We start from the raw sequence: 23,813 nt of genomic DNA, 5'->3' as shown, positions 1-23,813 counted from the left end.
AATTAGGAATCCCTCCTAAATTGTAGGAAACTGTCGTCTACTGCTCCAAACTACTTGGGAAGCTCATGCATGACTCTCAAAGTCCCTGGGTTGGTTCCCTCTACACTCTGCCGGCCTATGGGAACCAGATAATAGACCAACCCTGCTAGAAATATTGTCACTAAGGAAGGGCAGAAATTGGGGACATGACAAAACTGCAAGCTTTTACACCTTTTGAGCCTCAATTCTTAAATTTTGAACGTTTGGAGCCTCAAACACCAACTTTCATGAATACTTCTCCAAATTTTAAATTTCATGCACAATTTACCTAACCCTTAAATTTCGCATGTTTGGAGCCTAAACATTAACTTTTAGACTTTCCAATATCTAAACCTTAGCTTCAAATTTTTTATTCGAAAGTCTTGAGCTTTTGTGTTTTATAAAGCCCAAACCTCAACTTTTGCATATTCATCCCACAACTTTAACATTCACATTTGAGAACCAAAAACCTTAACTTTTGCATCCTTGGTTTCAAGTTCTTAACTTTTTGGTTTAGATAACCTTATTTCAAGATCTTATAACAGAACTTTCAAGAAAGTGCAATTAGCAAATGTGAACATCGGTCTAGCAACGTGCAGGAGCCATCATAAATTGAGTGCAATGGTTTCAAGAATATGCATAAATTCGACATGTCAAAGGAGTTTCAAAAAATAATTCAAGCAGGGTAGGCTAACTATTTGATAGATTGCTTCCAAAAGATTTCGTCTCATAAAATGGGTTAGTTGTAAAGTATGGACTAAATGGGTATGATATTCAAGTGTTGAAAGCTCTTTACCGTATGCAACAAGACAACCTAAAATCTAAGTGGATTACCATTACAGCTATTCTCCTAGCGTGTGGCCGTCTATCAATGTTACAACAAAGAAAGGAATTCTGAATAACATCACGGATATAGACAATGAATATAATAGAAAGCATGAAATGATAACTACTAGTTGTCAATGATTGAATGATCACGAGCCAGATGTAACGATAGTTTGATAAGGGTTTAACTTACTTTAAAACATGCCTTATTTCATAGAAATCCATGTTTGAAAACTTACCCATCTTGACACAATGCTTATACATGGTCAACAGCAATACTAATTGATTCAGTCTGCTAGCCTCTATAGTCAATTGGTAGGCTATGTCATTGGATAACAACCCAGCAACAAATATTCGAACATCCATAACATATTTGAGCATAGAAGTTATAACAAAGGGTTATGAACAGAGCTACAATAGAAGTGGGAGTTATTGAATAGGGCATTGAATTGATTTACTAAGAGTTCTTTAGAAATCTTCTTGGACATTTGTTGATGATGTGGATGCATAAACATTTACAATGAACACTTTGATGAAATTCCCTAGAGGAACTAAGTTTGTCAAATGTGAAAAAAAAGATACATGTGAATTGTTTGAATGAATACCTTAAGTACATATTGCCTCAGTGGTGTGATTTTGGAATCTTTGAGGCTGTTGGAAGATTTTTAAAGGGCCCACAAATTTAAAATTCTAAATCATTTTCCCTGTGTGTGTGAAAATTAATAAAAATTCTCAAATTTTCACGCTTGCTTAGCCTCAATCCTTAAATTTTGCACGTTTGAAGCCTCAATTACAGACTTTCTCGATTATTTGCTCCAAACTTTAAACTTCATGCATAATTTTCCTAACCCTTAAGCTTTCCATGTTTGAACCATAAAACGTTAACTCCCATGCTTTTGGAACTTCAAACCTTAATTTCACATCTTTTGATTCTAGACTCTAACTTATGTGTTTTATAAAGTCCAAACCTGAAATTTTGCATTTTTCATCCCAAAATCATGACTTTTACATTTGAGAATTGAAAACCTTGACTTTTGGATCCTTGGACTGAGACTCTTTAACTTTTTGGTTTTAGAAACCCTATTTCAAGGTTTGATAGTTGTCCTCGAAAATTTTCAAGAAAGCAGAGTTAGTAAATGTGAACAACGGTCCAACAACCTGCAAGAGCATTCATAAATAGAGTGTGATGGTTTACATAAATTCGACCAGTTAAAGGAGTTTCCTGAAAACTTTCAAGTATAAATAAGGCACACTAGCTATTTGACAGATTGCCTGCAAGAGGTGTCATCTAATGAAACAGGTATGATATTGAAGTGTTGGAAGCTCTTCATCATATGCAAGAGGACAACCTAAAACCTAAGTTGGTTACCATCACAATTGTTCTCCCAACACGTGATTCTCTATTAATGTTACAACAAGGTAAGGGAATTCATTCAAGGATTTGGACAACAAATCGATTGTCGGTGATAGAATGGTTATGAACTAGTTTTAATTATAATTTGATAAGTATTTGACTTACCTTATAATATGGTTTATTCCACAGAAATACATGTTCAAAAGCCTTCCTAGCTCGACACAACGCTTGGACATGGTTGACAACAATAATAGTGGATTGAGGTGATTGGCATTAATAGTTAATTTGGTGGCCATGTCATCGGATAGGAACCCATTGACAAGTATATTAGGATAGAATTTATGACAAAGGGTTATGAATAAAGTTAGAGTATAAGTGGGAGTTGTCAAATAGGGCATTAAATTGATTTATAGAGTGCTTTAGAAAGCTTTTTCGATATATTTTCTAATGATGTGGATGCATAGACATCCCATAAACTTTTTGACGAAATTCCTTAGCGGAACCAAGTCTATGAAATGTGAAAACAAAGATATCACATGTGAACTGTTTGAAAAAATGCATCAAATAGATATTGCCTCGGTGAGTTGAAATGAAACATTTTCAATCTGATAAAAAATAGGTTTGTTGTTGGCTTTAAAATCTTCAAGAAACGCAATTATTAAAGTGTAAGACTAGATTATGTTACCTTCATTGGCATTCTCTCTTCTTATGCACATGTTGGTTTAGTTGATAGAGGCTTCAATTCTATGAGTCGAGATAATGGAATCATTCCAAGAATGGATCATTATACTCGCATGGTTGGTCTTTTCGGCTAGGCGGGGCAACTAATGGATGCTATGCTTCTAATCAAGAAAATGTTGTTCTCTCCCAATAAAGTTGTGTGCTGGGCCTTCTTGGTGCCTTTGTCATCCATCATAGAACTCAGAGCCCAACCTGCAAAGCATATTTTTGATATTGATCCAAAATACCATGTATCACACATTATATTGGCTAATATCTATGTTGCAGTAGGAAAATGAGATGAAGTAGAAAACATGAAGAAATTGCTGAGAGATAGTGGTGTAAAAAGGACATAGGGTGCAGGTGGATTGAGGAGAAAATAAAGGCCCACTTCTTGGTGGTGGGCAACCCCTTAAACCCATAGATGGAAGAAATCTATGCAAAGTTGGCAACACTAATAGAATAGAGGAAGAAGGTAGGGTACATGCTTGATATAAACTATGTGCTTCATAAAATTGAGATGGATAAAAAGAAGACTATCTTACTTACTACAATGAAAGGCTAGCAATTGCTTTTGGGATCATAGACACCCTGTTGGGTTCTCCCCTTGAAATAATGAAAAACCTTTGTGTGTGGTGATTTCCATACTACCATCAGATTTTGTATGCAAGAATGTTGGCTGAGAAATTTTTTGTGAGGGAAGAATGACACAGATTTGTGTTGGTTTTTGTTTCATTTTCTTATGTTCGTGCACAAAACACTATGACACTTATTTTCTACGGTTCATATTTGTAAAGTGCCTTGACAATTTTGAAGTTTTATCCCTGTTTTTCTGCCTTAGGAATTTTGTCAAACACTTCCCTTGCAGCCTCAGTTTGCTGATGTTTGTTGTTTTGCTATGATTTTTGAATGCCAATGATATGAATACAAATGATTGCAAAATAACTAATTGGAAATCAAAGTTATATGCAACTTTTTTTTATTATTTTCCAAATGCAAGTACATGAAATTCTGATGTAAAATGCACACCTACATTCAAGAGGTATTTTCACAAACACTTGGTATGCATCCTATGACTATGCAATGAGACGTTTTTACAAACATTTGGCATACAAATTGAACAGCTGAATTAAGTTTATTTCCCTTCAATACTTCAATGTTCACAATGACTGAATACTTTGGTAACAAAAAGACATATATTACTTGTCAAATGTATCCATCTACAATTGCCAAATGTAAATACCAAAAGAACTTGGAATAAGTAGCTGAGATGACATGCTTTTTGGCTTTTCTTTTTTCGAATTTGCTTTTCTGGATTGCTTTTTCGGATTTGCTTTTTCAGCTCTGCTTTTTCACTTTGCTTTTTGTCGGACTGCTTTTTCGGATCTGCTTTTTCGGCTCTGCTTTTTCGCTTTGCTTTTTCGGATTTGCTGCGAAAACTGAAACTTTTCTCCTTGCCAATTGATGTCAAAAATTAGATGCACGGGCTGAACAAAAATCATTGAATATTATCTCCCAATTAATCACAAATGAATAGGCTGAATACCAATTCCTCCACTCCCAACTAGTTCTCACAACCGAAATTGGCATCTTAGAGTCTTCAAATCCTCAGGCAAGTATGCAAGCACTAAGGCTCTCAGCACAATAGATGAATATGCAACTCAATATGTGTAAAATGACCCCCCAAAGGCTCCTTATAAAGATTTCACAAGCAACTCCAAGAAGCTTCTAGAGGAATCCAACACTTTATTCTTTTAAGTGACCTTTTGATATTTTATTATGTTAGTCACTTTAATATTAAATCAATTAAATATAAAGTTATTTTTTAATATTTCATTGTTTAGTAACCTTATAAGTAATTAATTTAATATATCTTTTCCCCCTTATTTCTTCCTTTTTAGCCTTCGGGGAAAATAAATGCTAAAATAAAATAAGTAGCTGGTGCCTGTCAAAAAGGGGACATTACAATATTCACTCCAATTGAGTTGATCTGGTTTATTCAAGGCTAGTCAAGGATTTGTAGACAAAATTCAAGAAGTACAAAGGATGTTTATTTTTTTATGGCGACTTTACATTATGTGTATGGAGTTTTAGATCTTCCAAGGATGGTGCACTATGGATGTGTTACAACACTTCACCCTCACGAAGAGGTTCAAAATTATCCGTGAAATGATGACAAGTACAAAAGAAGAAATTGGAGAAGGAAACTACCTCAATGAGATTTATAACTCTATATTTCTTCAATGTTAGGACTTGCTAAATATCTTATTGTTAAAGTGACTTATTGTAATTGAAGTTAGCTTTTAGACTCCATCATTGTAAAAGTTGCAATTCTGACTTTAATTTTGTAAAAATCACATGAATAATTTCCATGCTCTCCCTTTAGTGGTAAATTGAAAGTATTTAGTTATCGAGATGAATCTATAAATACAAGGTATCTGCAATGCAATAAGGGGTTTCTTACAAATGGGAAACTCAAAATAATTTCTAAGAGAAACTTGTAATGACTTCTAATTTTGCATAATGTATAAAAGGGTTTCTGAGATTACATAATCTCACAAAGATAATAAAGGAAGCCTTTGTTCGTATGTCCAAATGTCTTATGTAGTTGTTATTGCTAATTGTTTCGTATGTCTATGTACCTACATAGATCATTGGCAATTTATGAAATTAATTTGATGGAATTCATCATTTCCTTGCGTCTTGATCTGTGTGTGCCAGTATAACTTATTTCTTTGTATGTCAAGGTTTGTTGTACTACTTTCATCTGCATTTCACTCTGTGCTAAAACCCCCTTTGTAATTGTTCTTAGCTTGTTTGTAAACAGATTTGTTCTTTTTCTGATTATGACTCTTGAATGCTCAAATTATGAACAATATTTGATTACAAGCAGTTGAAAAGCCACTTCTGGATAGATTGGCATTTCTCTGAACTAATAGGTACAACTCCCTATGGTGGATTTGCAATGAATTATGTTTTATTCCTAAAACTAATATGGGGGTGTGTTCTTGACCCGAGAACAGAAGAGGTAAAACCGGGCTAGACCTAAACAGGATCTAACTCATGCAGAAAAAGATTTATGAAGAATTGATTAAGTTCATGAACCCACACATCTTATGTACTCATAAAGCTTAATGACTTAAAATAGCATAAGTAATATTGAATTGAATTAACCAGGATCTGAAACACAGAGAAGAAGAAGCTAACTAAAAGGGAAAAACGTTTAAGAGATTCCCCTTTGAACATGCAATGACACTACTTATCACATCCGTTCGTTGCCTCGAAACAGAGGAATGAAACTCTGTTCTTTCCTTGCTTCAATGCAGATAAAAGAGAAAACATATAACTAACAACTAAAAAAATGGAACAGAAAATAGTTGATACAAAATACCATTCAATTGACTCTGCAACATCAAGTACTTCACACCAAAAAATTCGCGGACCTTTTATTAATCTTTCAATTTCATACATATAGGATTCTGAGATGACTGTTACAATAGAAGTTCAATTGGTTCATCTGCTCAAAGAATGACAAACGGCAAGAAACGAGTTTTTCGTATTGCAATAATTACATAAGAAAGTGAAAAGGGGGCGGAATGTGAATCACTTCGTCTTCTTCCCCTTTTATACTTTTGTTCTATAGGCCTTAGCAGAAGCCATGATTGGGATTAGCTCTTCATGCCTAGGCACGTGTATGTTGGTCCACTTAGAATGCTCCTTGGCCAACTCCTTCACAACATTCAATTGATTTGGCAATTCCTCCGTGGCCACGTGTATGCATCCGCTGAGTTTTTGGAGTTCCGCAACTTTGTTTTGATTACTGGAAGATACATCAGTCAGACTATCTAAGAATTTGGAGAAATTCTCCTTCATGACGTTTATCCCAATGAGTGCTTTCCCTTGGCCACTAGTCTGTGAATCTGTATGTAGTCCCCTCATGAGTTCAAATCCTTTGTCTTGGGTCTTCTTCACTTTATCCTTTGTTTCCTTAAGTCCCTTTTCTGTTAATAAGATCATTTTTGACTTGAAATGCATGCTCTAAAGCCATTCGAATAGAGGTTCATCTCCCTTTGGCAAGATTTTTGCTTCAACGGCTTCCTTTGCCTTCATTTGATTGATCATCTTCATAAGAGATACAATCGTCGCTCTTCGCTCTTTCTCCGGCCAAAGTACTGTTATTTGCTAAGATGTTATCCTTCTTTGTTTCTAATCTTAAGATAACATTGCCAATTTGTTCTATAATAGAGACTCCCTCTAATTTGAGCTTCCCAATCCAGTCTTTAACAATTTGGCCAAAGTGCCTATCCTCCTGAAGTTGAGAGATAAAGGCTTGAACTTCGGCAACAATAGGATTTCTTGTTACTGATACTCCGGAGATAGTTGCCAATGGAGTGACCAATTGTCTGATGAATCTGTTCAACTCTTCTATCTCAGCCTTCATCCTAACTTTTGATAACTTCAGGTTTTCCAATTGTCCCTCAATTACTTAATTGGTTGACTTCCACAAGCCAACCTTGGTGTCATGTCTAGCCTCTCCAAGGTCCACTGAGTGTAGAGTAAAATCATCAGTAGTCATATCTTCAATTCTTCCTTCTTTGTTGGGCTTGGCTATCTCCATTGTTAGGTGCCCTATTTTTGGATCTTGCCCAAGTATAGACAAGGTTTTTTGCTTCTTCACCTTGGTTAATGTAGATCCAGAACGAACTGCAAGGGATATGGTATCTTGGCAAGGGCGCTTTCATCTTTCCTTTTTCTCTTTCTCTCCTGAGTATCCTCTAACCAAGAATCAGTGCCTATCACCTTGGAGGCTGTCCCAAGTGAGTCTATGCTAAACATCTTCTTCTTGACTGGAGTGATTGTCATCGCAGTTGAAGAGAAGGGATTCTTTGGGGCCTAAGAAATGAGCTTGGAAGAGCTCTTGCCTTTCTCCACTTTTGAGGTTCTCTTCGTTGCCTCATCAAATTTAGTAGATTCACTACTATTGCTCTTTCCATCTCCCAAATCTACTATCTGTATTGGGGAGCCACTTGGTTGCAGAAGTGTAGCACTTACTAGCCGAACTAGGCTATGATGAGGTGAGGGGACTGGGGTGACATGAGGAGAGGGGACTAGTGTAACATGAGGAGAGGGAACTGAGGTAACAACACTATCCTTTGGCTCCTCCGTCTTCTTCTCCTCAACATCAGTTTGTGTTCCAATAACTGGGAGGGAGCCATCATGACACGTCTTAGCTATGGGGATGCTCTTTTCTAGAGGTTGGTCACCTCCTCCTGTAGGTTGAGCCGGTCCTTGAGTGATAGCTAGTGTTACGCCTGGTGTAGCACTCTGGGAGGAAGAGGGAGTTGTAGTTGCTGGAGAGGCTTGAGTTGTTGTGCCCTTGCTCCGGCTTCTTTTTGCTGTCCATTCGACCCACTTCCTAGTTCTTTTGATGATTCGGGCCATCATAGTGTCTAAATCTTCCTCAACATCCTCATAAGGCTCCAAATTGAGAGGAGTGTTTCTTAACTTAGTCAAATATGTGTTACTATACATATATTTTCCATCATACTCCAATACTTAAACATGAAGATTGATATTATATGTTTTTATTTGCTCCACTGTAAGCCTGGCAAAAGCACGATCTCGACTTTCAAATTCATCTTTACAATCCACCCAATAATCTTCAACAGTGGTAATGTGTTTGATCACACTCCCAATCTGCAACACCTAGACCTCATACATCTCCAATTTCTATTTCATGTCGAACACTTTGAGCATATTCTTTGCATCAGATCGAGACTCACAACTGAAAGATCCTACTTTCATAGGGAACTCATATCCCTTCTTCAAGCTTGCGCTTAGCACATTCACCTAGATTCCATTTAGCCCATCAAAACTCGCAAACCTGGTTGCCATTCTGTCTGAGAACGAAGTAAATTGAAATTTCGAATCTAGATGAAGAACAGGATATTGAATTCGCAAATACAAACTATTTGAAAGCGTTGTGCAATTTAACAGAATAATAGTTCAAGAAAAAGCAGTAGTTTGAATAACTGTTATGTTTCCATCTATATAGGAGTCTCAATTCATTCGTTAATCTTCAGGATTCGTGCCACACGAATGAATTAAAGGATAAATCTGTTGAAATAGTAAATTTGGGAGCTCTAACGGATATTTCGGTGTCTTTTCACTGTTCTTGTTGGCCGAACGATAGCTTTTCTTTCTTTCATACTTACTTTTTTGTTTCTCATTAAGTTTCAGAGAATTATGAACAGAGTACCCTATAAGGAAATATCCGCCTAATTAAATTTTCCTCAGTATACCTTTCCCACAATGGTTAGATTGTTTCCATTATCATCTTAAGATGTTTTGTGTGTAATTTGTGGGCCCAATCCGCTTACAAAGTTGATTTTCTCTTGAATGTGGAAAATTGTCCTCATGGGTTGAAAACTTGCCGAGGAGAAGACGATTCTCATTTTTCTATCTAGGCTTTCCTTTAAACTTTATCTTTTAAGTTAATATTTCCTTTGGGTTTGGAAAGGCTTAAAAGGACTGCGAAAGTCAAAAGGGGGCCCACTTTCTCGTTTCTTTCCTTTACAATTGCCTTTGGCGGAAAATGGGCTTCATGGGTCAAAAGCCCGCCGAAAAGAAGTTAGTTTTGAGTTTTCCGCCTAAGATGATTTTGAGCACTATGATGAATCTTGAATGTTTCCTAAGCTAGAATATTGTAGTGAAAATAGGGATTTTCCATAAGATAGCTCATTATCTTCTTACATCGATCTCTGAGCTTCATTTGTTGCTCTTTGCGGGAGATCGCCTTCATGGGTAGAAAACCTGCCGAAGAGAAGGCTATGCTACATTTTCCGCAAGCTTCCTTCTTTTATTGAAAACATGATAAGCCGTGAACAAGCCTAGCTTTGTGAATAACTTTTGCATGTTGTAAGAATCCCCATTGAATTAGGTACTAAGCTAGTCGTAAACTCACAACATCAAGGAAAACCACCCGGCCATAAAATGTGGGAGAAGGGAAAGATGAAAAATCTGATGGAGACTCTTTTCACCTAAGAGGAATTAAAATTAGACCCAGACATACTTAGGCTTAATTGAGACACAAAATTTTCCACTTTTGCAAAATGGTTATAGCGTGAAAAGTGGGGCAACACAGCTATAGAATCTTACTCAAAATTTGTATGTTTGTTGTTGAGGTTCTTGTGATCAGTTTTCATTTAGATTTATATTTTTTCCTTTATGTACTTTCAAGTTATAAGTACACAAAAATCTTTAATAACTCCATCATACAAGGGAGCTTCCCCTCTCAAATGTTGAGGAAGATTGTTATGCCAAAAAAATCTCTTCGACGATTGGGAACATTTGTCACTACTCTCTGGACAAACAGGGTCAATTCAAGTGAAATAACTGTAATGACAAACTTGTTTACCAACACTTTGAAAGGTTGGTTGCGATACTTAAACAATGAGCTTGCTTCAACAAACTTATCTTTCTCTAAAGAAAGTGTTCACAGATGATGTCTTGTTGTGACAGTGGAGGATATGCCTACACGCATATTATCTATATTGAGTTTAAGGGAGACATTTGGTAGAACATTGTAGATAATTTTATCAATCGATGACAATAAATGCAGCTAGTTTGGAGGCTTTGGTTTAATGCAAAAGGTGTTCTTATGTTGTTACTAGTGGAAGTGAAGGGAAAATATTCCTTGGGATCAAATTGATCTCTTGTAGGAACCACATGCCTTTGTTCTATGCCTGGAACCATGTGAGAGCCTTCTAGGCGAGACCTATTTCACTTGGCTAACCTGAAGATGTGTTATAACATGTTCTGACCCTCCAATGAATGCACAAAGATTACAATTTGAATCAGATAGGGCTACATTGGGTAATGATTGGAGTGAGCTCTTGGACCTGGCTCACTACATGTTTTGGACTCATGCTAAGGGCCAACTAGCTGATGCAGTAATCTTTATATATGCCTGACCTATGTTCATAATTGTAATTAGTAATATATTCATAAGGGTTTATTCAACCCTCTCTTGTGGGGTGATGTATTGACGTGGTATGAATATTTAAGGTTACAAACTTATGCGAACTAAAGTAATATGTGGTAGATGTAGCTGAAGTCGAAGATCAACTAAGGAGTAAGCAGTCAAATTCTGATTCAATCGGAAAATCAGAAGGTACATCACTCATACTTATTTGGATTTGTGATGCCCTCATTGTTAACCTAAGAACAAGATACCAATGAAACACATATATGGTCAAGGGGTGGCAGACCTTGAGCACCTCAATATACTAAATAGAAATTGGCAAATTGTACATAGTAGTTAGAAGTTCAAGAAGGTAATTTGTATACTCTTTCAATAAATTCAATAGCATCAAGGTCTTATCAAGGAAAATCGTGAAGTCTTATATATATGACGATATATTTCCTATCTAGCTTCAAGTAAGTACACAAGAGAATTGAGATCAAGTGATATGAGCCAAGGTTGAAGATCATACGTACCTTTGTTAGCATAGAACCGACGTATGATCCAAACATTGAGCTTGCATGTTATCAAGTGTGACAATCATTTGGACACCCGACACCCACCTTATCAGTATGTGAATCATGACTTTAGTAATAAATGATAATTCCATAATCCGTCATGTTCATAAGATGACATCCTTTATTGATCATCATCAAGAAAACATGAAGTATGATTCCTAATGAAGATATGGTTGTCACATCATAGCATCCATCCATTGATCATATATGAATGCAAATCCTTATCATTAATCATACAAAGATGAGATAATAAAGTTAGCAAGCAACATGATAAGACAAGCAGCATGATCATCCAACAATTATTATCACTGAGGAGATAACCAAACAGAGCATTAATTACCAAATCAATCTGCAATAAATGGTAATGCTAGCCATGAAATATCAGTTAGCAAGCATGTCAAGATTATCACCATCTGTATTGCTCAAATGATCATCATAATCACCCATCAATTATAACCATTACAAGAGGTATTGATTAGGAAGGTTGAACATCAAACGACAAATTTTGTCACACCATTCAAGTGTTCCTATGTTCACATCAAACAACATAAATGCAGCCATAGTTGTGTGTATGTGTGTGTGTACATATGTATGTAGTTTTCTATCAGCAAATAGACAGTCACATTATCAACAATCAGCATGATATTGTCTTTATCAGCACCTATGGAAGATTAATCAATTAATGACAAGTGTAGTGAACAAACTAATCAGTAGCAATTATTCATAACCATGCAAAGCCAGTGATCAACCATTAAATACCCATTTCTGAAAAAGAAAGGTGCTATCGCAACCTATGGGTGCAAGTATCCAATAACAATGAGATTTATTATAAGAATCAATCCCATTCTCAAAGCCATGATCGAGTATTTCTTATCAGCTATTTATCCTTATTGGATTGCTCAAGTGAGTACTTGCCTTTCCACAATCAGTTTGCAAATACTGAAGGAAAGTAATCATGAAGAGCCCACCACCTTGTATATTTCCAAAGACAAGGTAGACATAGCAATATCATTACTGTAAGCAATATTGATGACAATTGCATACGTATAAGGTACAGATCAGAGACAGCAATATCATCGCTATAAGTGATGTTGGAGACAAGTACAGATAAGAAACACCTATATCAATGCTATAATTGATATTGAGATATTTCTGTGCTTATAAGATAGATCAGGAACAGCAAGATAAAAGTAGACTTTAGCATATTAGTGCCATATCAGAGTCAGGTATCAGCACATTGAGAAGACTTGTAGTATATGTTATATTGATATATTAGTAACAAATAGCAGCAATTGGAAGGAGACTTCACACAATTCATATTGTTATAGTAGAGTTGCAGATCTGATATATAGTAGAGATCATCTTGGCATAAATCTCATCAATATATCTGAGATAGCTATGATACTCTATTTTATTAATAAGTAATATATCTTATAGCATCATATTATAAGCAGTATCAATTGCAAATCATAATCTTTCATTCTTATATTAATTGGTGTCAATTACTGTCATTACAAGTCTTGTAAAGGACTTTTATAGTCTTCTTGAAACGGAAGTCTCTCGCCAATTTTTGTGAGTTAACTGTCCCTAATTCCTAAGAATTAATATAAGGGGATATTACAAGATTGATGTCATTGTCACTAGGTTGTCACTCAATCATCGGGCAAAAGATGTAAATGTAATCCATTGGTTGGTGGTCATATATTCAATCTAAGATTGGTGTCTCCTGTTGGTTGTTGTCTACTTATTGTAAGTGATTCACTATTATTGTGAGGCTAATTGTCACATGATTTTTCCCATCTTGGGTTTTCACATAAGTTTACTGCTCTTGTGTACTTGTGAAAGATTTCATATTGTGTATTTGTTATAGTTTATGAATAATAGCTATATTAAAGTTAAATCAAGTTTTAAATTGCATATATTGTTTCACCCCCCTGTCTCCCTAACAGTTGGTAACAGTGTAGTTTCCTTTGAAAAAGGTTTAGCAATTGAAGATAGACCTGTGATGACACAGGATTTTCTTTTTTCTGATTGCCCATTCGTGAATGTGCTCTTGAGCTGGACATGTTGTGTAGCTAAGATATTCCATGAGTTGGTAGAATCAAGAACATTTGGAGGTGTATGGGATGGTAATCTCATGTTTGTTTTTAATCTAATTTTACTCCTTGCCCATGGAAACTCTTCCACTCTTCTGTCCTTGACCAATCTCAATGCACAAGCCACCTCCATTTGGTGTTGCACACTGAATAACTTCCCGCCACGAGTTTATATCTTTTTGGGCTTCTTTTTTCTTTTCTGTGACTGTGCAGTTGCAATAAATTCGAATCCGATATGCCTTTTGCCTCTTGAAATCTGAACTTTGGATGTTTGCAAATCACTGTGTTCAGCCTTTTGCTTTTCCTCTATAGACCTTTTTCCAACACTGCAACAAACAATGGACTTGGACTCTTTTATTTGCTTCACCTTCTCTCTAAAAAGATTCAAACACATACTTTTGACCATCTTTATGGATGGCGTACACATTCTTACTACTATCATGAATGGCTTTTCTATCAAATTGCCTTGGCCTTGCGAACAACACATGAAATTCACCCATAGGCATCACATTACTGAACACTTCATCATTATAAGAGCCAATCTGAAAACGAAATCAAGCACTGACTAGGGTTTTTATACATTTTCAAATCTAGCTTCTCTTCCATCTCCACTGAAACTAGGTTATCCATACTACAATTTTCTATAACTTTGAAACACTTACCTCCAGTCTTTGGCACAGTTTGAAAGAGACTCCTTTGAATGGTTTCTCCCCAGCTACCTTTTAACTCACCAACGCTCTCTTCATATGAGAGTTTCACCTTCTTCAGGGTCTTCACCTTTCAGGAATGCATCTCTTCTTCTCTTGTACCAAGAGGTTTGTAATAACCCCTGCTGGTTTCATTCATATCTTAAACCTTTCCAATATGAGCTATTTGTTAAACAATTTACTTTCTTTAGAAAGGAAAGATTCCCTGTTTCCTGATTTAAATAAAGTTTAATGTTGTACATAGACAATCATTACATGAATAGTATTGCACAATAGTACCACTCATTCCCCAGACGGATTTGTAAAATGCTGATAACAAAATGATTCAAACAGAATCTGACTTTATTTGCAGCTGTATAAAAATTACAATAGAACTATCACTGTAACAACATAAGAAAGGGCAACCATGATTCCAAAGTGTGGGATTGAATATTGTCTTCTTTCCAATTCACAAGAGAGATTCCCAATGTCATGAAGAGAGGCCAACTTACACAACAGAAGTCTCACAGCTGAAAAAGAATATGGTGTTCTTTGTGCCATCATAAAAACATTGCCAATCCTCATGTCCTTTAATCATCCACCCCATCCATACTTCCTTTCTCTTACAAGTGCAATGCAACACTCACAATCAAATCAATACCAACAGAAGATAGGAGACAAGGTGCTACTATTTAATCTATATATGTATCACGGGTTTAGCAAGAGCTCATGTTCATGAATACAATTTAGTGGCAATATATTTTTCCAGACCAAGCTTGATTGCCTATTCACCCCAAATAGAAATTGCACAAGATACCACAAATTGGAAAGATGTTATAGTGCCATGGAAAAGTCATGATATCTGATATGAGATTGTGTCTGACACCAAAGAGTTGTCAAAGATAAATCAGCACTTGGACATGTTAATGTTTTGACCAGAAATAAGGATAAACAGCAATAAGAAAAAACACAAAGGTACAAAAGACATGATGCATTTAGCCTAGGAAAACCCTTCCACTTGAAGGGAGATAATAAAATGTTCAAGTACAATGCTTTTCGTTTGATCTGATATATATAATGTGTAGAGAGACTCTTCATTACACAATTGAAGGTATCTTCATTTTCCAAATGTAAAACTCTTCATATTTACATACGCATGTCTCCTCGCATTACACATGACACGTATCTTTTTATAATATTATTACAAATGTCTCCTTTAGCTGAAGATGACTATAACGGTCATAAGGGTCATATTTCTAATTGATAATATCAAAGATAAAGATCTCAATTGTAGCTACAATCTTCAATAGAATACATCTCACAATGAAATATGTCTTCTTCCATAAGCTGATACATATATGGCAATACAAATAATTAGAGTAATATTATGTAGTCTCCTTATATTGCCAAAAGTTCGCATCGGGTATTTTATTTCACAAAAATATTATAGAAACTAGGGCTCATTTCTAGAAGTAGAATCGACTTTGTTGAAGCATATGTTAGCATGAATGCTGATGATTACTACATTGGGGGAGTATCCTAAGTATTGGAGCGTATTGACATGTTGCATTAATGATTGTGTTTGTCATTGATGTCAACCTAACAGTAAGTCTGTGAAGACTGACAAAGCAACAAACAGAGATCTTAGTTGTACAGAGAATGTTTTGATTGCCTGGTGATGCGCATTCATGCACATGTTCGATACAGTGTCCTGATGTTAAGGTTCAATGGCAATAGCTTAGTTGAAGACATACAGAAGATATGCATGATTTATAGAGACTAGTATAGAGACATAGTACCTAAGAAGAAGTTTCTGATGTTTATATTATATCCTCTGATAGAGATATAATTTGGAGATGTGCAGTTAGCCAATGACATATGACAGATTGATGATGATGTCAATGAATATGCAATCCCTAGTGTCACACCTGTGAGAAGTTGTATCGATTGTGAGCCAATAGAGCTATTGTAATTATGAATTATTTAAATATTTTATTATAATTAATTGGGAAAGCCTCAAGGCTGACTCAAGGATTTCTTTTGAAGATTCATTTTCTTGTTTGTCTGTTGTGATCATTGTATTAAGTGAGAAGTGCGAAAAGGAGCAAAGGGTTCGGTGAATGCAAGTAAGCGATCCAAGGGATTATTGGATGCAAGATTTGTGATCTGGATACAAGATGAGAAGGAACAAAAGTCTGGTTGATAGGATAGAGAAAGAGAAAGGAGCCATACTACAAATTTCTATTATTCTGCAAGGAATAATACAAAGATTATTTGGACAGTGCGTTCATTGGTCTTGCCCTGAAGCTGTTTGGACAGTGGGTCCACCTATCTTCTACACCTAACAGGGTTGGCACAAAGCCTAACATGGTTGGAATCTCATAACAAGGATTCAAAGTCTCCTAATAGGGATTGATATGTATTGAATGTTGTTATAGACTCCTAACAGGGTCCATCCTCTAGCAAGGAATATTTATATTAGTGCATCATCTTGTGGGTACCATCCCCACTAGGGTTTTCTCTTTGATCAAGGGTTTCCTTAGTTAACATATTTGGTGTTATTGTGTATGAGTATCTTGTTGTGATTTCTAATTATGTTGCTCATATGGTTAAAGTTTAATAAGGTTGATAATTGTGTTATTACTTGTATAACTAACTCACCCCCCCTGTACCCCCTGCTCCCCCCTCTTAGTTATATTGGTGGACTATATATTCTAACAACATAAACCTTACAACATGAAGGGTGTTCGGAGATAATAGAGAGCTATACACTTGGAGTCATTGATATAACATTCAACAAAGTTATCGCGAACATGGCTAGAGAGTCATTGATGTAGGAGCATCTCGGGCTTGCTTGCAATCCTGCATGATTCGAGGGATTTTGGCTTGGAGTTGTGGACTTGGTCAAAGAAGGAAGTGTAACTCGGTCATTGAAGGGAGCTCGACACGTACTGGGAGTTCGGCATAATCTGTGGTGCTCGGGATTCACTAGGAGCTCGATGTACATTGGGAGCTTAGCGTACACTAGGAGCACGACATTCATTAGGAGCTCGGCATACATTGTGGTGCTCGGCGTGCATTGGGAGCTTAGCAATGCTTGTAGTTTTGCTAATGCTCGGCTTAGTTTCTATGACGCTTGGCTTGGTCTTGGTTCCTAGTGGTGTCAAGTTGTCAGTGAGCTGACTTTTGGCATTTAATTTATGTATGGGTATTTAATTTATGTTGTAGTTGACTTGTGGCTCAACATATATTTAATGCAAGGGTTTTAATTTAATTTGTAATGAACTGGGCTGACTTGTGGCTTACTTGGGTATAAGTAAGGGGTCTTGTGGAGTCTTTAGGCATAATCATCCAGCTTGGAGAAGAGGATGTGGCAGAGGAGCAAACTTTGAAGAGCTAGTAGCTGAGGCTTGGGAAATAAGGAGATTGCTTGGTGGGCTTGTGAGCACAAGCTTAGATCTTCCTTGGAGGTTTCTACTAGAGTGTGAACCTAGACTAGCTAGTATTTGGGTTGGATCTTGAGGGATCTTGTAAAACTATTACTTGCTTTTTACTTGGCTGTAACCGGGAAGGCCTTACAACCTGACACATTGTATACATAATCAATTATTTCTATGAACAAAGAGTTGTTTTTGATATTAGATCTTGTATCTTGTGTTGTGTTTCCGTTGTGTGGTTATTTGTTGGGGACTAGGACATCTCCATCGAGGATTCTCCTACCTTGCACTGCGTTAGTCATATTTAATGGAGAAGCTTCAGTAGATTGCACTCCCGACATCTAATCTAAGCCCCTTTTTGTAGTGTTTGATTCATCTTTTGTACAAAAGTTAAATCTATTTGACCAGTCATGTCTTCTCATCAAAATCACTTAAGCTTATTAATTATTTCCATAATGTTTTATATTTTAAAATTTTTCTTAATTATTATTTTATTTATACCCTAATTTTATGATTATTATTATTGTTGATCATTTTAATATTGATTGTTATTTTATTATTTATTCTTATCATTTATTGTAAAATCTTATTACTGATTATTTATTTATCTTTGTAGTTTTAGCCTTATTAAATTCCATCTTAGAAAAAGGGGACATCACATGGTTTGGTCTTGTGTTATTCTTACTTCCTTCATGTATTTGAGGATGCTCATAAGCATTATAACCACCACCTCCACATTGTTGAGACTAGAATGTCCTCTCCCTACTAGAATGTCCTCTGCTTGTGATTTTTTTTTTTGTGTTTTGGCTCACTTCCTCCATTTAGGCTTGGATTATTCTTCAGTCTGCTTTCCTTTACCACTCCACACTTTTCTCTTATTCCCAACAAATCTTCCACAATTTATGGAATTGTTTATTTGTCTCCTTGTCAATTTCTCCTCAACCTTCAATGTTTATTAGCAAGCTTCCTTTACAAAATTAATCTTAAACATATGCATTTCATCTTGAATATTTAGTTATAAAACATTCACATACTTGGCTACATTTTCCTTATCAATTTTATGCCTTCCCCATTGAATGGCCATCATGTAGAACTCATTTTTGTAATCTTTTACACTTGTTTATGTTTGAGAACTCCAACTTCTTGAATATCTACATTTTTTAATCTCCAAAAAAAATTTGTTCTTCATCCTAGTCACCATTTCACTCCATCTTGTTAGTCTAGGTCTTTATTTTCTATCACCTTTCTTTGCAATTCTTTCCACCATAATGTAACATATTGCCCCTTCCACTTAGTTTGGGATAACTTTCTCCTTTACGGGTCTCTAATTTCCTCCATTTCAAGAGGTTCCATATCTACTATCTAATCAGTCAACTCTTCCAGATTTAACATTCCACACAATTTTGCTTCATCGATTTTATTGCTCTTCATGGTTCCTAAAAAAACTCCCAAAATCGGTCTTCTCCAACTTCCTTGAGTTGTTCATCTTCTCTACCTTGTTCTTCTACTTGACTTCTTCTTCACTTGCAAGATCTTTTGCATTTCCACTAGCATTCTTTATGTCATTTCCTATCATTTCATGAGCTCTTCCATCCTACGCATTCCTCTTTAAGGTGGCATCTTGAAAGTATTTTGAGTTGCACCAATTAATTTTAGAAAACCTCACATTCCACTTTTGTCTTTAATCTATGCATGCAACAATCCTTGAGCTCCTCATCCATAAGTCCTGGTGTAGAATACTGCTTGTTTGGTGCTTTGCTCATACATTCTAGACAACCAAATCTGATACATAACCCAAATCAACTACTTAGAATGAATATGTTTTGTTCAATACTGAAGCACATACATCTAACTATACAACAATGAAACTTCCATAAGGGTTTTGACATCCGTGAGAACAATGCCAATACCTTCTCAACACTTTCAACACATATCTTCGATGTTGTCGGAGGTGTGTTGATATAGCACCAGTGCATGCTTTGGAATCTAAGTGGTTTCATGATTGGAGGTGAGGATGTGTTTTTATCAAGTGACTCTTACCAATGTAAATCTTGGTATTTATATTGACTCTTGTAGGGTCTTCGTCAAGTGGAAGATTTTTGGGATGCCTCAATCTTGGGAGCCTCAAGTGGATTTTATTTAACCATTTTTTTATTAGTATTATGTTGTTGATTTTAATTTACTAATGTTATAAGTTTCCAAGGTGTATAACTTAACTATGGGGATTGATGGGAAGTTGAATGCAATTAGCATTAAGCAAAGATGGAAAATGAGGGAGATTTGAAGAAGACAAATGCTTAGGAGTTTCATAAAGTTCCCTCCAATTGACATGTAGCAACAATTTTGTTTTATTCTAGTGCGTGTTTTTGAAATGATTTTGACAAGGCACAAATTCTCCACCTAGATAGGTGTGTAGTATAAATAGAAGATATATTTATGCAAGAGTTATACTAAAAGTAGTTTCTAACTACATTTGGAAGATACATTGAATGTGGACACCTTTGATGTTAGTTTTTGCATTGAAAAGTTTATAAGTTCATTTCATAGATGTTATTCTATCAAATTTTCAAAGCTCATTTCACAAGGGTTATTCTCCTAGATTTTCTCTGGGATAGAGGAGGATACAAAATTCTATGTAAAGGCTTAGAGCCTAAACAATGTATTTTAAATGTATGATTTTGTTGAATAATACAATGATTTCAGATTTCGAAAGTGGGTGTTTTCGCCCAAAAAGGTTTTCCCCATGTAAACTTTGTGTTCCATCTTCTATGACATTATTTTTATCTAATGATTTTGTAGTGTTGAATCTCAATACATGTATGTTGTCAAATATGTTTTCTCTAGTAAGATCTAAAATTGCAAGCACTTTCCACTAAGGTTTTAATCATAGGGAATAAATTGTGCTTGTTTTTTGCTTACTAGCATATTAGTGTATGTTTGAATCAACATATTGTCATATGATTGTGAAGAAACAATAGGTACTAGATGCACATGCTAATGTCAGATCTCTTTTCTGAGATGCCCAATTTCCCTTTAGATGTGAGGGTTTAAACCTTTGATAATGTTCAACATTTTCCAAAATTTGCAAGAAATTTATCTTCATTATCCAAATTGAATAATTCCAAAAGTGCATGTGATATTTGAAAAGTTTGGTTGCAAGTTGGTGACCAAGTTTGGTGATTTCTAATAGATCCTAGGTAGTGACTTTGATTAGGCTAGACAACTCCATGTTTTGTAACTCTTCTCGTGTAACTAGAAACAAAAATGCATGTATGTTGTCATACTATATAATTGGTCATATTGGTGAAACAAATCTTAAGATCATACTAGATAAGATTTTGGCTAACATTGTTGCACTATTGTGTTGCTGAAAACGATTTTTCTGAGCTTTTTGTGTTTTGTAAAGAAAATAGGTCGTCATTGCCTATAGGAATTAACTAGGCTAAGAGGCTTTTAGAATTATTTGTTGAAATGTATGCGCTCCATCGGATCTTGATTCTTTGAGTAGATCCAAATATCGTGTACCATTTATTGTTTATGTCCTCCAGAGGTACTTGGATTTGTTTTATTCTTTCAAAGTTTGATGTTTTGTCATACTTTGTGGAATTCAAGGCCATAGATAGGAATAAATTAGGTTATGAGATAAACGTGTTAGCATCTAATGATGGGGTGAATATTGTTCAAAAGAATTTGATGAGTTTTTTAAGCATGCAAAAATTTTTAGGCAAAGAATTACACCTTATACTTCCCAAAACCACGGGGTAGCAAAAATAAATGAATTGAACATTAATGGATAGAGCTAGGATGAACTTGTTAATTAATAGATTTCCTTGTTAATTAATGGATGAACTTGTTAATTAATAAATTTCCTTGTTCATCTCTCATTAATAAAATTTCAAATGAAATTTTGATGGGTAGAAAGCATTCAATTTCACACTTCGGGGTTCTTGGTTTTGAGTCTTTTGTCCAAGTGCCTTAATAGATGTAATCTAAATAGGCCCCAAAATCTTTGAAATGCATCTTTGTCAACTATGGTGAGAATGTATAAGGTTAAAGGCTTTGGAATGCTCTAAGACATAATATGATGTTTTCTAAAAATGTGGTTTTTAGGGAATTTAGACCTTATTAAGTTAAAGAAACCCCAAAGGAAAATAAAAAGGTAGTTCACTTTGAAACAAAGATTGAAAAAAGAAGAAGATGCGCACTTGTAAGAATAGTTAAATCGATCATAAGATCGAGAAGGAGAATAAGGTTGCAAACAAAGGAAGATGAACAAATAGAGCCCATTACTCTTATGATTGAATGAATGAAATTTTTAAATAACATCCTTGAGGCCAAAGAAGCCTATGGGACCTACGAACTAGACCATACCATCAGAGAGGATGCCAAGAATCTTAAATAAGATGTAACTGTTTATTTAAATATGCTGTCCAGTGGTGGATTTTGAACCTTGGGTTTGTAGTTCTACCTAACTTCGTTTCTTCAAAAAGGCAATTTAAGTTGTTTGACTTAAAATATCCATGTAACTGGATTTTATGTCATTTTATGTTGGGTATTCCATGATAAAATGACATTCAATCTCAATCATCTCCATGTTTCAGAATAGGCATGTTTCATTTTCCCATTCCTCATTTGGTATCATGCAACTATTTGTTTCACACCTCAATTGATGGGAGCTAATTCTAAGTTGAGTTTTAAGCATTTTTGTTTTTCATATAATATTTGCTTGTATATTTGATTTATCCAAGTTGTGATCCGCCATGGGGTTAAATTCTTTAATATAGTATTTTTTTTGGTTCATTTTGCTTTGACCTGATGACACTCCTTAATTTTTATTGTACAAACTTGTTTATTTTTTATTGCTGACTAACTATACACTCTTGAATGTCAGAAACCTAGTTTTTTCATCCATTTGTTGTTTTGCTTCATCCACAAGCTCTTTCTCATAGCTATTCTTCCCTTTGTAACTAACTTGGGCCAAGCAGTGATTTTTCACATGTTTATTTTTCTTTAGGTAACTCAGTGGCCGAATCATTGTCGAAGCTTCTAATTGGAAGGTACTCACTTCTTCCAGTATTATCTTATAAGTTACTATTGTTTTAATTTTGGGGTTGTTGACGATGAAATGTTTCTGAAAGATTTCCTTCAAAAAGGAATGTGCTTGGTGCCTTCTTGTTTCTTTTCAAAGAGAAGATCATCGCCTTGGTTTTACTAGTGCTCACTTGTATTTTGACTTTAGGATAGAAGGTTCCCAATGCCTTCAAGTGTTCTCTTAGCCCATTCATTGTTTTAGCTATTGAAATGAGATTGTCGACATTTAGAAGAACTTTTATCAAAGAGTTAACTAACTGGACTCCCTCTCCATTGAACTTGTTTAGCCACTGTTCCAACTCATCAATATAAAGACCAAATAAAGTAGGAAAGAATAGACACCATTTGATCCCAATGTTGTTGGCGAAGTGTTCTATTGTTTCATAAGATCATCACCTTGGTTTTGCTAGTGGTCACTTGTATCCGACTTTATGACAAAAGGTTTCCAACACCATCAAGTGTTCTCTCAGCCCATTCATTGTTTTAGCTATTAAAATGAGATTGTCGACATTTAGAAGAAGTTCTATCAAATAGTTAACTAACTGGACTCCCTCTCCATTGATCTTGTTTAGCCACTATTCTAACTTATCAATATAAAGACCAAACAAAGAAGGAAAGAACAAACACCATTTAATTCCAATGTTGTTGGCAAAGCGTTCTAACATCTCATATTAATTTTTGATTTTAGACTTAACCTGCCCTTAAAGTCTATGTACCACAACCTGAACTCTTTAGTAATTTCCAGTGGTTCCATTCAAGTCTACAAAAAAACAAAAGGCCTGAACACTTTGGCTGTTCCATAGTTTTTAATCAGGAATCTAAGAGTGACACTATGATCAATAGTGGAATTTTTTTCTCTAGAACTAGCTTGCCCCTTAGTTCTTTTGCCTTCTATTTTTGCCCATTTTCTGATTTTGTACAATACCATTTTACCAAATGTCCAAAGAATGAGATAAACCATTATAGTATGGTGATTTGATCCATTATTTATGTCAATGCTCTTGTGAAGGGGAATCACCACACTAGTTGTCCATTTTTTTGGGAA

At 35.4% G+C, this 23,813-nt stretch overlaps 1 protein-coding gene across 10 annotated transcripts in view; it reads left to right on the top strand.

Annotated features, from left to right (window-relative positions):
- LOC149541379 (dirigent protein 17-like) overlaps positions 1-23,813 on the top strand; it is a 315,810-nt gene that overhangs the window by 200,465 nt on the left and 91,532 nt on the right. For 2 of the 10 annotated variants that reach the window (XR_016355327.1, XM_089796642.1), the window contains exon 5: positions 22,692-22,734. The exons of the other annotated variants lie outside the window; for them this stretch is intronic. The gene's annotated coding sequence lies outside the window, so the exon portion shown is untranslated. The remainder of the gene's footprint in view (positions 1-22,691; positions 22,735-23,813) is intronic. 10 annotated transcript variants of the gene reach the window in all.

The sequence above is a fragment of the Cupressus sempervirens genome, chromosome 8, assembly GCF_028749045.1.
Source record: "Cupressus sempervirens isolate cs-2001-9-10 chromosome 8, ASM2874904v1, whole genome shotgun sequence".
NCBI classification, from domain to species: domain Eukaryota; kingdom Viridiplantae; phylum Streptophyta; class Pinopsida; order Cupressales; family Cupressaceae; genus Cupressus; species Cupressus sempervirens.
This window is presented reverse-complemented; position numbering and strand designations above follow the sequence as displayed.